The sequence below is a fragment of the Pagrus pagrus genome (genome assembly GCF_965226575.1).
Source record: "Pagrus pagrus genome assembly, chromosome: 12".
Classification (NCBI taxonomy): Eukaryota; Metazoa; Chordata; class Actinopteri; order Spariformes; family Sparidae; genus Pagrus; species Pagrus pagrus.
In genome coordinates, this window is record NC_140196.1 from 10,729,585 (window position 1) to 10,735,584 (window position 6,000).

General features: G+C 42.1%; 1 long non-coding RNA gene across 1 annotated transcript in view; it reads left to right on the forward strand.

Annotated features, from left to right (window-relative positions):
• LOC311266921 overlaps window positions 1-5,706 on the forward strand; it is a 64,346-nt gene extending 58,640 nt beyond the window's left edge. Inside the window, exon 3 of the long non-coding RNA XR_014623777.1 lies at window positions 4,920-5,706. This is a non-coding gene — a long non-coding RNA (uncharacterized lncRNA). The remainder of the gene's footprint in view (window positions 1-4,919) is intronic.
• The last annotated feature ends 294 nt before the right edge of the window (window positions 5,707-6,000 follow it).

Below are 6,000 nucleotides of genomic sequence, written 5' to 3' on the forward strand. Positions count from 1 at the left end.
GTTGCATACTTCACAGTGTCTGGCTCCTTCTTTTCATTGTGGAGTCAGTCAAGGACGAAAAAAGGTTCTGGTGGTGCAGTCTTAGCGAAGGTCATTCACTGTCGATACTAACTTGACAGGAACATCTCGGCGAAACAGGATCATTTAAGCTCGCAGACACAAAGGCGGCACCTTTTACTTGCTCACACCCAAAAAGGCATATTTCATCTTCTATTTTTATGTTCTGTCTGCAGGAAAACGCTCTAAAATGTTAAAAGGAATAAATACCGGAGCTGTTTATTGCATTTAGAGCAACACCAGAGCCGCTAATTTTTACCTAGGAGACTCAAACTCTTTAAAGCATTGCCATTGATGTAAATGAACACCATTATTCTCCCAATGGTTTTCCAGAACATTGCTATAATTACCGTAATTATATACTGTAAAAAGCAAATTTGCTGAACAACAGGAGCAATATCTCCACTGCCACACTGTTTAGTGTACGCTTGCACATTTTTCTTCACACGCACTAACTCTTTCTGCAAACTTCTCATTCTTATTCCCCCGGAGAGCTTTTTCTGTGGCTCTCCACACTTTTTTTTTTTTAAAGGAGGGAAAGGAGGGGTGGGGGTGGGGGTGTTGGAAGGAGAAACGGGGAAAAAAGAAAGAGCCGTCTGCTACCGTGAGAGAGATGTCGAGCTTAACTGATATTGCCTGGCTGCTGTGTGTGCGACGCTGGGATGCCATATCTGGGTCAGGCCTCCCAGCCTGGTTCAGGCGGCATCATGCGGGATTCTACAGGGAGTACTCTTTAGCTTCAACATGGGCGAGAAAGAGATGGATTTTGAGAATATCTGGTTTCACAGGTGTGGCACGGTTGATAAAACTGTCCCTGGTAAGACAGCTGAGCAGAGATTCATCAACAGCACAGTGGGTCTAAAACATTCACAGACCAGCTGGTACACTCTCACAGCTCTGACGCCATGGAATTGCACTTGAGATCTTACCACTTGTGCCTGCCTGTGTCTGTGTGTGTTTTTTTTTTTTTACCCTGACACAAACCTGCAGTGGAAAGTAATGTTAAAAGGCAGCAGTGTATACCCTTTACCCACTCCATCCAGCCATGCCCTTCTGTTATCCCAGGCCTCTGGGGAGCAGGCCTGTTGATGTACATAGTTTAATCAAACTGGCAGGGCAGCCTGCGCTGACAGGGTGTGTTATTTGAGCCATGGCTCTCTGGCCGGCCGTCCCACTCCCCGCTTTCCTTAACATGGGAGTTAGTGATCGGTGCTACAGAAAGTGACTGTTTCTTGTTTTCCGGTGCATCAATCCACAGCTAAAACACTACTCCAGTAAGACTCTGACGGTCTTCAATTAATTATCACTTGATTATTTATTCTGGTTCTTCACATTTCCAAGTACAACTTTCACACCAGACAAAAAAAACCCCACTGACATATGGCTTATGTTTTCAGTGGGAAAGGGTACGGTTGGCATTCGTTCCAAGGTCAGATGACTCCTCAGCAGTCACGGGTAGTTATCTACGCCAGCTCAGGTCAGCTGCGATAGAAACATGACACCCAGGTGGACACGCTAATTTCCAGCCCCTTTTCTGGTGCAATGCAATAATGCTTGGTGAACTAAAATTGCTGAATTTTGAGTCACATTCCCAACTCATACACATACTGTCCTGTTTTTCTGGTGCGTATTGAACGTGAAACATGAGAGAAAACAGAAAGGCAAACTCATCTACTGCCATTTAAAAAACCTACACATATTAAAGGTGTTATTGACATTTAGCCCTCCCCCTACCATTGCATTCACGTCACAACAACGCTGACATTGCTAACGCTAGCTAGCTAATGTAAACAAAGCGAACACTAGCTAACATTAATGTTGCTAATGCCAGCTAGCAGGGAGAACTCCAAACTGTAGAGCTCAGCCATTTTCACTTTGTTTGTTTTCACAAACTGGCAACTACCAAGACTCTTGATCACTGACCAGCGGTTGTCGTACTTTTGGCTCACAAAACTTGTTAGAGTCTGAAACCAACTGTCAGAATTCTTCCACAGAGATAAACAAAACAATCATTTTGGACATAAGATTATTATTTCACATCCATAATGATGTTTTCCAGGAAAAGTTTTATCTGGCACCCTACAAGCTCTGTAGATGTATTATTTTTATGAAATTATTTGTCTAAATAAACATGTTATCAAGATCTTTTAATTATCTGTAAAAAAATATACAGTATATATATGTGTGGCTTCTTCTGGGCATCAGACATGTAGTTGTAGGTATTATTTTACTATTTAGTCGCATATCATTGAGTATATATTGAACCTCCAGCATCTCGCGCGTTCCAACGGAAACATTTTATGGAGTGTACGGTTGGGCGTCCTCGTTGCTGTACTTGGTGCGGGCGCCTGCATAGTTGAGAGTGGAAACGTGGGAGATAGCGTGAGCCTCTCATGTGTTAGGCACTCCTGGTGAAGCTCATCGCCAGCAGGTGAAAGGAGACGGCTGGCAACACCCATGCGTTACGGAGGTGACACGTGTCTGCCAGTAGCTTGGACCCGACAGCAGTGACAACCACTTCGGCGCACGGGGGACTGGTGGTGACACAGTGGGTGAAAACTGGGATTAACAAGAGAAAGAATTTTTAAACGACTACGTTCGATACCTGCGGTTTGAGTAAATGCTCGAGCCTTTCATGCTTTGTTCACTAATTGCAGCACTCTGCGTTTGATCTTGTAGAACATGAAAGAACACCCTCACAAAAAATACCTGAGAATGTGGAAGAATACTGCTCTTTGTCTTTAGATTGAAGGAACGTCTATGTGGGAAACTTTTTCTTTTAAATTGTGTAGCCTTGAAATGTATTGAACATTTGAATCTGCTGTCTATGGTATGCCAAAAATGCTCTTAGTTGAGAGCTGGTCTGTTTGTGCTTGTGGCTGTACAGACGGTTCATCATCTTCCCTCTACACAATAAAAAGGATGCTGTTGTGCCTCACAGTTAATACTGTGAAATGTATGTTGTGTGCGTCGGTCTGTTTTCCACATCCACAATTGCAAATAATAAAATCAGAAGTGGCACTTTGATAATATAAAATATGAAAATACTGATGCCATTCACTAAGGTTGCACGATATGGTCTCAAAATCATATTGCGATTATTTTTTAAAGATATTGCGGTTGCAATATGATGCACGATTAGATGGAACGATCATTTTTGCATCACAATTTAAATTTTTTACCCCAAAAATTAGTAAAATCCTGATGATATGACATTTGTTGGGGTCTGCCAAACAAACACACGAGATGTGTATCGCAGAGCATCTCTGCAGCACTGTAGTACTTCATTATAATGTTGTTTGTCACATTTAACCTTTATCAAATAATTGCAGCTTCTTGCAATTTTGATATTGCACAGAGCCATATTACAGTTGATTCATTTTGCAGCCCTGTATGCATTAGTTGAACCATTAAGACCGTCTTTGTAATTGAAAGTAATTCTGATTTTTAATAACGTTTAGAGAGAGCCCAGAACTTGCAGGCTTTTCGCTTCTAACCTGCCTGTTTGTGCCTGCAGGTCAGAGGAGTTTGTGTTGAAATCATGATGCAAGAACTTTCAGTTGTTGCACTGTGATGAGAAAAAAGACAGAAAAAAAAAAGATTCTAGGTTGAAACATTATCACCACCTCTTTTTCATTTCTTTTTGGAAAATAAAAACATCATCTCATCTGTTTGATTTTTCTGTTTGTGCCGCAGCCTAATTGGTATTTGTGGGTATTTTTATGTGGCTACTCACTTCAGCTGCTCTGCGGAGGTGCCCTCCTTTTTGGGATCACACTGATGTCAGCTCTGGAGCTCTGGTAGATGAGCTTTCTATTTTAAGCAATCACTGTTGTGCAGTTCTCTGGTCCCTGATGAACAGCTTTAGCTGGTCAGACTACAAGATCAGTTATGAGATTTAAGCTAGTTTTTAACTAGTTTCTTCCTGTTTTTATTGTGAGTCACAAGCCCCAATCAGTGAAGCCCCATACAGAGAGGAGCACAATAATTCCAAGCAGAGTCATGGCTGGTGGGCTGAGGACAAAAGGCGAAACTCAGATCTGCCCACCCAGCATGGTCACCCTGCCTGGATAGCCTCTGGATGCTGGTAAATGGGCATGGGTATCGTCATCCCCATAGTGAGTCAGTCTAATAAGCTTTGTAAGTGAGTAGGCAGCAGTCAGGCCATCTCTGCAGGATCTCACATCTTTGACACTACAATCCAGTACATTTTATCTGTGATGGGGACACTGACAGTACAGTGTCATGTGAAGGTCTCTTTAGTGTCAACTGTGAGAGATTATAAAAGGCGAACAATAAAAGCAGGTGAGACCTTCAGACACACACAAGTGGAGCCTAAAGCTGTAAAAGAGAGGAAAACATTCAAAGGTTTCACATCATTAAGTCAAATAAAGATCTTTTAATCGAACCGGAACGATCAAACATCAAGAGATTTTATCCAATATTTCGGCGGATGATACACTGGAATCAATCCCTCAAAACTAAATCACAAAATAATTAGTGTCTCCTTATCGCAATCTCCCCTGCTCCTTTCCGTCTCTTTTGCTCTCCCTCCACATGTACAAAAATGCACACATGCTTGCATGCTTGCTCATCCCCGTTCTCCAGGACTAATTACTTTAAATGAAAAAAGCTCTCCTTAGGGGCACCAATTTCACCCAGTGTCTGATGAGCAGAAATTACATGTCTAATGGAATGGAATAGTTGTGCAAATTGAAGAAATGAAACACTTTTTTTTTTTTTTTTAAATCTTGATGCTACCTTAAATTAGATTTTAATTTGGACCACACTCGCACATAATGGAGTGCAGTAAGCCCTCTTTGGCACCTCTCCTAATTGCCTGTGGCTTTCTCATTCTGCAGGTCGCCTGCAGTATCCATTATCAACTCCACTGACCGCCATTTTAAGCAAGATTCTTTGTGCCGCAGGAATGTGATGTCAAGACACCAACAGTAACCGTGATGGCTGAACAGCTCTTTGTGTCCAAACCCTGTGTAGAAATGAAACTTCGGCTACAACTGTTAAAGAATCAGCCGTCATGCCCTGTTGCTCTGCCTTTTGAAGAACAGCCTGCCGACCAGGCAGAGATGCCTTGCATAGCAGAAATAATCTCTGCCTCTGGACAAACAACTCACCAACCAGGGACAATAATGGTAGAGATATGGCCCTGCACCTAGTTGACTAACCTGCTCCAGGTAGTATAGCCCTGCTTTTTTGTAGAAATGACCTGCCAACCACAGCCTTAATGCCCTGCCTCTGGCTAAACCATCAGCCAACTGATCTTCACTCTGTTCTCCCTGGCGATTTGCCACGGGCGGGCCAAGATTTCTGCCCCACCCAGGGTGATTCTGCCCGTTCACCTGGCCGCTTTTAACAAAGATGGGGCGATATTTCTGCCATGCAAAGAATAATAATTGATGGGCAAGTAGTTTTTGCCAGAGGCGGGTTTTCTGACCTGCTAAGAAGGGTGAATATTCTAGCATGAAGCATTTTGAGTCGGGTTTATGTTTCTAGTAGAACCTGATAACAATGCTGTAGACACATTGTGACAAGATTCAAGGTTCAAGGTGATTTATTTGTCATTACAACACAGGGCTGCATAACAGTGAAAGTTTGCAAACTCCTTTGTGCTACACAAACACGAAACACAGCTACAGATATTTATATACATAAATTGAAAAACATGCAGTGCATTTTTTAAGTTGTGTATCATATTAAATGTTCAACATCTAGGAATCACTTTCTATCAACTTTGACTGCGTACTAGCACCGAGCATCAATGAAAGAAAAACAAAATGACTCAGAGGCATTGATTATTTTAATTACTTCATGTAAACCACAGCTGAATTACAAAAACATTGAAGTCATAATCCTCGCAAGACGGGATATTTTGAGGAGAGCGAAACTGACACACGTTGTTATTAAGTGTAGGTTTTTATTAAT